This window comes from Elephantulus edwardii, unplaced genomic scaffold (genome assembly GCF_000299155.1).
Source record: "Elephantulus edwardii isolate Elephantulus edwardi_28Jun2011 unplaced genomic scaffold, EleEdw1.0 scaffold00475, whole genome shotgun sequence".
Lineage (NCBI taxonomy): Eukaryota > Metazoa > Chordata > Mammalia > Macroscelidea > Macroscelididae > Elephantulus > Elephantulus edwardii.
Window position 1 is genome coordinate 692,668 of NW_006400225.1, and position 11,793 is coordinate 704,460.

General features: G+C 40.2%; 2 pseudogenes; one reads left to right on the plus strand and one right to left on the minus strand.

Annotated features, from left to right (window-relative positions):
• Positions 1-3,448: 3,448 nt before the first annotated feature.
• LOC102860108 lies at positions 3,449-8,162 on the plus strand (annotated as a pseudogene).
• A 1,282-nt stretch (positions 8,163-9,444) lies between these two features.
• On the minus strand, positions 9,445-9,906 carry LOC102855219 (annotated as a pseudogene).
• Between the last annotated feature and the right edge of the window lie 1,887 nt (positions 9,907-11,793).

The following is an 11,793-nucleotide window of genomic DNA, read 5'->3' on the forward strand; positions in this document are numbered from 1 at the left end:
CTTAATTCATTCAACATAACATCCTCTACAGTTATCCATGTTAGGCAATGTTTCATAAATCCTTTATCATTCTTTGGTACAGTATAATATTCCATTTGTGAATATATCATATTTGTTGATGGAAACAGGTTGTTTCCAATTCTTTGCTATTGTAAATAATGTTGTAATAAACATGTATGTACCTTTATCAGTTCCTGTCACAGCTCTTATTTCTTAAGGACAACTAGCTAGTAGAGGGATTGAATATATTTACATTTTCCTCATTTTAAGGAAGCAAATAACAGTTTTCCATTGTGGTTGCACCATTTTACATTCCCAGAAACCATGTATGAAAACTCCAATCTTTCCACACTTTCATCGGAGGTCCTTATTTGAACTTTGCTATTGTTGCGAGGATGAGTATATCTCATTGTTGTTTTGATTTGGATCACTCTAATAGCTAAAGACCTCTGGTGACTTGGTGATAAGCAATAGCACTGCAATTCCAACAGCACATGGGTCAAATTCATCAACTTTTCTGCAAGAGAAGGATGAGTAATCTCCCAAAGGCACACTGAGGCCACTTGCTGCTCCGCAGGAGAAAGATGGGCAAACTCCTCTCATGCAATTAACTGCCCAGAAAACTCACTGTCTGGTCAGCTATGAGTCAGTTCCAACTCAGCGGTACCCACAACAAAAACCCCTGTTGGAGGGTCAGCTGTGAATCAGTTCTGATTTGATGGCACACAAACAACAATAATAGCTGAAGAGGGCTCTTACCAACTTTTGCAGTATGAAATAGTTCAAACATGATATCAAGATGTGTTAATAATTGGTGTCTAGAATGCAATAGTTGGAAACAAAGATGAAGGACTATTAGTTGGAAAATATGGACTTGGTCACAAAAATGAGGCTAGAGATCAAATGATTTAATTTTGCACAACCAATGATTTACTTAATTCAAATACTCTTTTTAAAAGCCCAAAACAGAGAAATGTAGCCTGCCTAGCTGTGAGACAGGAAACCAGCCTTCCCAGTTCTGAGTGGAAGGAGCCCCATCTGCCCAGAACCTAAGAAACAGTAATGAAGCCTATGCTGCCCTAAGAGGTAGGAACTCAAACTCCATGGAACTGGGACACGAGAAATAAAGTCTTCATGCCCCTAAGCAGAAGGAATACAACTCGCCTGGCCTGAGAAAGGAACCCAGCCCACTCAGAACCTGTAGATAGATGTTGGTTAATCGCGGTGAAGTACAACTTCAAAGCAACCCTATGAACAACAGATCTGAATCCTGTCCTATCCTTGCCATCTTCATCATCTCTGATACACTTGAGCTCATTGTCACAGACATTGTATCAATCCATCTCATTGAGGGTCTTTCTTTCACAGACCTTCAACCTTTCTAAACATGGTGTTTGACCCTCAACCCCACCAAGGGATTGTTGTTTTATGTGCCGATGAGTTGCCTGTGAATCATAGCGACCCTGTGTACAACAGCCCTAAATCCTGTTCTATCCTGTGCCAATCTTAGTGTCTCTGACACACCTACCCCTATTACCCCAGTCACTGAATCAATTCATCTCATCGAGGGTCTTCCTCTCTTGTGCTTCCCTCCATCTTCCCAAGCATGATATCCCTTTCCAAGGACTGGTCCCTCCTTGCAACATGTCCAAAGTATGTCAGATGAAGCTTCAGAATCCTTGCCTCCAAGGATCAGCCTAGTCTCACCCTCTCTAAGATGAACCTGTTCGTTCTCTTAGCAGTCCATGGTATATTTCAATACTCTTCTCCAGCACCACAGCTCAAAGGCATCAATTCTCCATCTATCGTCCCTAGCCATTGCCCAGCTTTCCAAAGTATAGCAAGTAATTGCAAAGAGTATGGCCTGGATCAGGCACACCTTAGTCTCCAGACTGACATCATTGTTCTTCAGTACTTTGGAGAGGTCTCTGGCAGCAGACTTTCCAAATGCAATTCATCTTTTACTTTCCTGCCTGCTAGTCCACAAATGTTGATTGTGGAGCCAATTGTGGAGCTAAAGCTGTTAAAAATCTCAATCTCTTCAACATCTATCATGCTGCCAATAGGCCCAGTGATGACAATCTTTGTTTTCTTTATGTTGAGCTTCAATTCATATTGAAGGCTGTAGTCCTTGACCTTCTGCAGCAAGTGCTTCAGGTCTTCCTCAGTTTCAGCAAGCAGGGTTGTGTCATCTCATAATGCAGATTGTTGATGAGTCTTCTTCCAGTCCTGAAATCACACTTCTCCTCATACAGCTCAGCCTCCCAGATAAACTGTTCTACATAATGATTGAAAAGTTATTGAGATAGGACACATCCTTGGTGTACACCTTTTCCAATTTTGAACCAGTGTTTGAACCAGAGCAGTGTTTCCTTGCTCTGTTCTGATAACTGCTTCCTGGTCCAAGTACAGGTTTTCTTTGCATAAGCAAAATCAAATGTTCTGTGATTCCCATTCTTCTCAGAGTCAGCCACAGTTTGTTTTATCCACACAGTCAAATGCCTTTTCATAGTCAATGAAACACAGATAGACATTCCTCTGGTACTCCCTGCTTTCATCCAAGATCCATCTAACAGTAGTTATAATATTCCTAGTACCATTTCCTCTTCTAAATCCAGCCTGTACTTCAGGGAGTTCTCTGTTGATGTGCTGTTCCAGTCATTTTTGGATAATCTTTAGCATAATCTTGTTTGCATGTGATATTAGTGATATCGAAGTAATAGCCTCTCCTAATAACACACCCAACATATGTGGTACAAAGCCTGCCAGACATGTCTCCAAGGAGCACTGGCCCCAGGGCAGAAATCCAACCTACCCAGAGCTTGAGCAGTAGGCCCCAAGGCAAACTGCCCACCTGACCAAGGAAATCCTCAAGGCAAGCTGCCGACAGGAGCACCACAGGCAAGTCTTTGTCCTGAGAGCCAGCCACCACTGGCCTATACTCAGTCCACCCACCCACTGAATCAGGTCTAGATCCTGCACATAGAGACCAAATGAGGAAACTGCTGTCAGGAAACTAATATAAAAATAAGGAAGCAGCACCTTGACATTCAAATACAATGGAAGCTGCCTTATACATATCAAGAAGAAACTCACATAATGTCAAAGAAAGAGCAGTCAAGATCAAACACTACAGAAAAAACAAGCCTTCTAAAAAGCAGACCAAATCACAGATCCAGTGAATACCCCAGGAACAAGAAGGCAGAAGAAACACACCACATGGAGTTCCAAAAACTAGTACTGAAGTAGTTACAAGTGATGGAAGAAAGATAAGAAACCATAAGCAAAGAAGTATAAGAATTTTAAAGGAGGTGGTAGTGGGAGCTGCTGTGAAGCTTTACCAAACAAAGGCTGCCCCTTTCCCCATCTCCTTCCTTGGCCATCCAACCCAGCCCTACTCCTGGCAGAGAACAAGGTTCTTTCTATCTATTTATAGTCTACCAGAGCAATGTTCTACACACATTTTGTCCTCAGTAAAAGAGGACCTCTGCCTAAATTTTGGCTGGCAAAGCTAAGCAAAGTCCATGTGTTTGAGTGTAATTTACGGAGCAACATGGAGAGTGTGATCTCACCGAAGGTGAAGATGGCACTTCAAACATCAGGACATCAGGAGTATGCAGTTACTTGCTATGCACCAGAGAGCTGGACAATGAATAGGGAAGACAGAAGGAGAATTGATGCCCTTGAGCTGTCATACTGGAAAAAAGTATTAAATATACCATGGACTGCTAAGGGAACAAATATGTTCATCTTAGAGAGAGTGAGACCAGGCTGCTCCTTGGAGGCAAAGATTCTGAAGCTTCCTCTGACGTACCTTGGGCATGTTGCGAGGAGGGAGCAATCCTTGGAAAGAGACATCATGCTTGGGAGGATGTAGGGACAGTACAAGAGATGAAGACCCTTGATGAGATGGATTGATTCTGGGGTAATGGGTGTTAGGTGTGTCAGAGACAATAAGATTGGCACAGGAAAGAGTAGGGTATAGGACTGTTTTACATAGGGTCACTTTGAGTCCCAAGTAACTTGAGGGTACATAACAACAACAGTAGTGAGGTATTTATTAAAATAAAGATTGCTTTTTGATCAGTTGTTGTTGACCTGCCTGAGGAAAACAGAATGTGATTTCCTTATCTGAAGAATTTCATTACTTTGATCATTCATTGTCTGACTTAGATAACATTGATGTGGCCCTGTAGTTTACTCTGAACCAGCATAGGGTGGAAGAGATAACCATGAGAGAGAAGTTGGGAACATCAGTATTCTACAAGAAAATTATTTTGGTGATTTTGGAATGGATGGTCGTGAGATCATGAGAGAAAGCTGCACTTTTGAAGATGATGACATATTAGTAAACACTACCAAGCCCACTGGTCTGTGCATTGCTGTACAAAGGTAACTCATGGTTGCTATGATGCTAAACGCTCATGTGCCAAATATGATAATGGTTACCCATGGTGGACAGTGTTTGGTGGAGCTTCCTGATTAAAACAAGTCTGGAAGAAGGAGTGGCATCCACTTCCTAAATAGCTTGCTTTTGAAAACTCTATGAACAGTGCTCAGGTCTTTCTTTCACAGAGTCACTATGAGTCGTCTACGACTTGATGGCTCTTAACAAGAACAACAATACTTCTAACCCCTTACTTGAGCCGGAGCAAAGCACCAGCAATCTGATTGAGAAAATGAACCATTTAGAATATGAAGACTACCCATCAACAAACTTAATAGATAGAGAAGCTGTGGTATATTCACACAATGGAATACTATGCTGCATTGAAAAACAAGGAACTCATGCAATATTATTCAAAATGGGTGATTCTGGAGGACATTATGCTGAGTGAAGTATCCTAGTCACAAAAGGACAAATACTTCATAGCGCCACTGTTGTAAAACAGGACTGACTTCTGGATTGGGGGAAAGATGGGTTCAATAATGTATACTGCACTGAAACAGATGAGGGAGAAAACTGTTTAAAAGGGATATGTGATTAGGTATTTTTGTCATGACAGGAGTCTAGAGCAAAGGTTACATGGTGGAGTGGACCTGGGGGAGGGTTTGTAAAACAATGAAAGAGTTTTTCTTTTACTGTTCCAAGAGGGGAGTGTTCTGGGGGGAAGGGTTGGGAGGGGAGACATGTGCAACAATGAATTAATGGAAACCCAAAGTCTCTGTAAATTTTTACTGAAATTAATAAAAATTTAAATTACAAAAATGTAAGAGTAAGGAAGGCAATGGATTTACAACTGCTCATGCTAATAACACTATATCATGGGATGGAGGAGGAATAGTGGAACTGTATCCACATTTACAGTATTCTTCTTACCAAAACCATTTATGGAAAATAGAAACTGCAGTGGAACATGTATCTCTGGATTGGGAATGATCATATTGTTAATATTTCTAGCCTTAAACTTAAAAGATAATATTGTTCAAAATTATTTGTTATATATTTGTTTAAATTTTTGCCTCTTTTAACAACTGGGATCTAGAGGGAAGAGAAAAGACCAGAGAATGGCCAAAATTATTGGGGCAGCTATTGCTGCCCGTTTAGGACCCGTTTCAGGAAAAAGAAGTCTTACTCATAAACAATGCCACCCAAAGGTAATAAAGGAGGTCAGAATTGCTTCCAGTGTGGAAATCTGGACCACTTCAGTAGACAGTGTCACAGGCGAGAGCCATAGATAGGCAAGGTAGTAGAGAGGAAGCTCCCACTCACTTGCTTTAAGTGTGGATCTGAAGGACACATGGCCATGGGCGGCCCACATCAGGTCCTCATGGCTGACAGGACTGAAAGGCCCCAGCTCCCAGCTGGAAACAAAGGAGGATGCTTCAACGATTCAGATCCTCCCAAAAGAGCCATAGCTGAGCATTAACATTACTGGTAAGTATATTTGTTTTCTCCTGGACACAAGAGCCTACTATTTGGTCCTAAAAGCCTTCTGAGGTCCCAACTCTTCTCATATACTATAATAGACAAAGTTCTAGTCAATACGCCTTTTATATTTAAGAACTACCTTCCCTCTGTAACTTGATTTGTACCACTGTTAGAACCTCTACTTGGAATATTATTGCTTTTAATTTTTTACTCATGTACTTTTAAATTTATGTCTTCTAGGCTGCAACAGTTCCATGATGCATCTTCAAGGATAGGAACATGTATGGTTAAGCACAAGTGATAATAGTGCATCTAAATTCCAAAAACAATCTCCACAATAGTCTATGTGTTTCCTATTGCTGAAGGGGCCCTTTAGAGTAGTGAGAGAAGATCTTCACCCTAAAACCTACAGCGTCCCTTTTCAGCAGGAAGTAGCTAAGAGATTACGCTGTCCCCTTTTCCTTATGAATCAGGGTGAAATCTCTGTCAGGGAAGAGTGATAGGGAATGTCAAAGGATGCACTGACAAAGGAGATTAATCAGAACTGGTTTTGACAAGCACTGTGGCAATGGGACAATTAAAACAGACTTTCAAGAAGAAAAAAAAAGAGAGGAACGAACTGGGGAGGAGAGATAATAGTGCAACAATGAATGAATGAATGAATGGAAATCCAAAATCTCTGTAAATGTTCATTAAAATTAATAAAATAAAATTTTGAAAAAATGAAAAATAATATAAGAAAAAAAAAGAATATGAAGACCAATATGTTGTTGTTGTTGATTCCTGTCAAGTCAAGCATGACTCATAACGACCCTATGAACAAAAAGCATGAAGCATGAATGATTATTCATTTATCAACATTCATAGAATTTCCAGATGACAATTTTGGAGAATGAAATGATGGTGGCATCTTAGATGACAAGCTCACTAATAACAATGATGGTGGTATCTTTGATGACCCCCTGCTCTCTCTGAAACAGGGGTAATGTTGCCAGAGCAGCCCACTCATGGCAACATGAATGAAGATGATACCATATCAATGGGTAGGGCAGATAATCTTGATTCCATGGATCCCACTGAATCAGTGCCAACTATGACTGATCAGACAACAATATTATTTCCAAATAAAGGAAGAAGCATTTGCTTTGGAACCTATTGATATCACTATCAAAGAAACAAAAGCCAAGAGGAAAATAAAGCTAACTGTTGACAGTGTGGAGGAGTTGAATAATAAGACCATTAAAGTCCAACCATTAATGATTATTCTGATATTGTTACTACTTTGGACCTGGCTCCACCCACCAAGAAACTGATGATGTGGAAGGAGATAGGTGGAGTGGCAAAATTTTTCTCATTACCTGCTCAGCCTTTCTGGAGTACTAGACTACTGAAGCTCTTACCACTTGTACCAGAAGACCTTGGAAAAAAGGAGGAAAGGAGGAGATGCTGATAATTTGGGTGAACTCCTCAAAGAATTTAAAAATCCAGAGGTTCCCAGAGAAGAGCAGCAACCTCAGCAATAGCAGCGGGATGTGGAATGTTCTTGATGAGCCCATTTTAGAAGAGCCAAGCTGCCCCCAGCAGTCAGAAATGAAAGGCAGCAGGACAGACCCAGATGAGCCACCCATGCTCCACTACCACCTCAGAAAGTAAAGAGAAGGCTGGAAAGTTGACCCAGAGCCTGCAGTGTCTCCTCACCAGGAAAAGCAGATGGAAACACCTCCTGTGGAGCTTCCCTCAGAAGAACCTCCAAATCTCTGTCATCTAATACCAGAGCTGAAACTTCTGCTGGAGAAAGAGAAGGAGGAGGATGAAGATGAAGATGCTTCATGGGGTGATCAAGGTCAAGAAGAAAGAAAATGGAACAAAAGAACTCAGCAGATGCTTCAAGGTATTCAGTGAGCTCTTGTCAAAACTGGAGCTGAATCTATCAGTCTGCTTGAGCTATGTTGAAACACAAATAGAAAGCAAGCTGCAACAAAGTTCTACAGCTGCTTGGTTCTTAAAAAGCATCAAGTTAGGGGAGCTCTGGTGGCTTAGTGGCAAGAAGCTGCAACTGCAATCCCAGAGGTGCACGGTTTGAATCCACCAGATGCTCTGCTGGGGAAGGAGGGACAATCTCCTCCTGTACCAGTCAGATCTAATTTGACGGTACATCCACACAAAAATAATAAAATAAAAAAAAATTTAAAAAAAGCATCAAGTTATTGAGCTGACACAAGAACCATACAGTGACATCATTGCCACTCCTGGACTAAGATTCTCATTTGAACATCTAGAAGCATTATAGCTGGTGTTTACTTCACTAGTGCATACAAGTTGCCCACATGTGTAAGGCACAGAAAATCTTTTCAGAAAAATTTAAATTTTTGTCTGTACAAAGCTTTTTTCTTTCTCATCATCACTACTCTCCAGCCCCCATATTTTAAATTTATTCATTTCACCTTTAAAGGAAATTACTTCTTTGGATTGTATTTGTGTTTTGATACAAAAACCAAGCAGCCTAGGGACCCCAAAATTTTTTTTAAACAATTATTGGTAGACATAATAATGTTGAGTAGCTGTCGAAATGTCACAATGTTTTATCTTTGTCTCTGTTACTGCAAAAATAGCTGTCTGAGAAAATGCCTCTGAGAACTGAATTTAAAACTATGTATAAGTCTTTGACGACAGAAGCTCTTTTCCTGTCAGTAACACGGACAGTCCTTCTGTTAATCACTGGGCTTAGTGATGGTGCCTGAAACAACAGAAGTGGTCCTCTTGAGTTATGTTTTTAAAGTGTAATTACATATTGTAGTTGTTGATTGCCATCAAGTTGAATACAACTCATAGCAACCTTATGAACAAAAAAAGGCCTGAAGCTTTTCTATAACTATCGTCATTTATCAAAGTTCATCGTTTCCAGAGGCCTGTTGTTTAGGAAGTGGATGCAAGAGTGGATATAAAATTGTGCTGTTAACTGATTCCCTTCAGGTAGGAATTAGTTTGTTTAAAAATATTCTGTTTTGAAAATCATTCCATTTGAGTCCTCATGGTGAACCTTCCTATCCTGAAATCTGTCATTTCAATGAAGATCAAAAATTAACAGAAACAGGCTTTTGAAAAAGTAGAAGAACTATTAATTTTTATAACATTCCAGGATATGTAAATAAAGGTTTTTAAAAGATACTTGAATGTATTTGTTGAATATTCAAATAATGAAAATAAAAATTGCTGTGCCTATTAAAAGTGCAGAACTTGGGGGAGGCTAGAGAGCATTATGCTGAGTAAACTAACACAGTCTCATAACGACAAATACTACATAAGACTATTGTAAAAATAAAAGGATAACTAGTAACATGAATGGGAACTCAAGGGGTGGAGGGCTGAGGATAGGTAGTAACATGTATGGGAACTCAAGGGGGGAAGGACTGAGGATGGGTAGGAGCAAAACCACAGGGTTGCACAGTTTAGTGGGCGGAGAGAGTGGCAGAGGGAAACAGGAAGGATCCAAGTGAAAAGACAGGGTAGGGTGAAAGTCCAATGGTGATTAATTTTTTTTTTACCAGATAGACACCTTTATTTCACCCTGATTATGCCATGAATTCATAGGGAATAGGTTCCAGCAGCTCGGGCTTCTTTCCATTTGTTCTCACTAAGTGTGCCTCTCTGGGGGGAGCAGACTGGCGTTTTAGCTGGACCCAAGTGCCTTTCTCCTTGGCTTCCTTCTTTTTCTGATAATTTTCCTTCACTCGTTTCAGGAAGCTGTCTCTGCTCTTAGAGTGCTTAATATGCTCAATATGCACGTTAATTCTCTTGGCAAGAATTTTACCCTTAACTTGATTGTTCACAACGATTCCAACAGCATGCTGGGTTTTGCCATGGTAACATTTGTGAGACATTCCCTTTTGAACAGTGCCCATTCCCTTGATGTCTACAATATCTCCTTTCTTGTGGATTCGCATGTAAGTGGCCAAAGGAACAACCCCATGCTTTCTAAAAGGCCGAGAGAACATATAGCGGGTGCTCCTCCTCTTTCCCTTTGTGTTCGTCATTTTGGCGGATCACTGCAAGATGGCGGTTCCGGCCGAAAAGCCAATGGTGCTTAATTTTATAAAACATAATACATAGGGAGCTCTGATGGCCTACTGGCAAGAAGCTGCACTGCAATCCCAGAGGTGCACGGTTCAAATCCACTAGATGCTCTGCTGGAGAAGGAGGGACAATCTCCTCCTGTACCAGTCAGATCTGATTTGACGGTAAACACACGCAAAATAATGAAATATAAAATTTAAAAAAACCAACATAATACATGAGAATGCTTATATGAAAAAATGTGAACGAAAGGGGGGGGGATTGCTTGAAACTCAGACTTTAATGTTTACCCAATGTAAAATGATGTGACATGTTTTTAATTTGTGACCTTGTAATTACTGTTTCTATATTCAGTTTCTTTTTTCCCCTATTATTTTCAATGTTGTCCATAATTTATAATCCACACAGTCAAGCCCTCCTTTAAAAAAAAAAATTCATGAACGTTTACAGAGACTTAGGATTTCCATTCATTCATTGCACACTTTCCTCCCTGCCCACCCATCCCCCCAGGTAACTTTTCTCTTTGAAAAGTAAAAAAAATTTTTTCATTGTTATACAACCCCACCCCCCAATACTCCACTCCACTATGCAGCTTTCATTCTGGACTCTTGTCATGAAATTGTACCTAATCATATATCCCTTTGAAACAGTTCTCTCCCTCATCTGTTTCAATGCAGTGTACATTATTTGTCCCATCTTTTCTTAGTTTCCCCCCAACTCTGATGTCAGTCCTGCTTTACAACAGTGGCACAATGCAATATTTGTCCTTTTGTGACTGAGTTATTTCACTCAGCATAATGTCCTCCAGGGTCTCCAATTTTGTATATTAATTCATGAGTTCCTTGTTTTTCAATGCAGCTTAGTATTCCATTGTGTGAATATACCAGACCTTCTCTATTCATCCATTTGTTGATGGCAATTGGGTTGTTTTCATCTCCTTGCTATTGTGAACAAAGCTGCAATAAACATTGATATGTTTATATCTGCTTGTGTGGCAGTTAGTGGAATTGCTGGGTCATATGGTATTTCTACTTGCAACTTTTTGTGAAAGCTCCATAGAGCCTTCCATAGTGGTTACACCATTTTACACTCCCACCAACAGTGAATAAGGGTTCCAGTTTTTCTGCAACCTCTCCACCAATTGTTGTTTGCTGTTTTTATCTAAGAGAGATGGAAATCAAAACAACTATGAGATCCCATCTCACCCCAGTAAGAATAGCAAAATTTAACAAAACAGCAAACAACAAATGCTGGCAAAAAGAGACTTTGGATTTCCATTCATTCATTGTTGCACATGTCTCCCCTCCCAACCCTTCCACCCAGAACACTTCCCTCTTGGAACAGTAAAAGAAAAACTCTTTCATTGTTTTACAAAACCTCCCCGAGGTCCACTCCACCATGTAGCCTTCGCTCTAGATTCCTGTCATGACAAAAATATCTAATTACATATATCCCTTTTAAACAGTTTTCTTCCTCATCTGTTTCAATGGAGTATACATTATTGAACCCTCTTTCTCAGTCTCTCCCCAACCCCAATGTCAGTCCTGTTTTACAACAGTGGCATCATGCAGTATTTGTTCTTCTCATAGTTGTTTTAATTTACATCTCTCTTAGACCTAGGGATTTTGAACATTTGTTCATGTGGTTTTCGCCATCTGCATCTCTCCTTTGGTGAAGTATCTGCTTATATCCTGCGGCCAATTTCAATTGTGTTGTTTACTTTTATCTTGTTGTGGTGCTCGAGTATTTTACAAATTCTACATATAATTCCACCAACATATGCAAATTCAAGCTGAAGTTGAGGGAAAGTAAACCAAATCCAAGGCAACCAAAATATGACTTTGAGT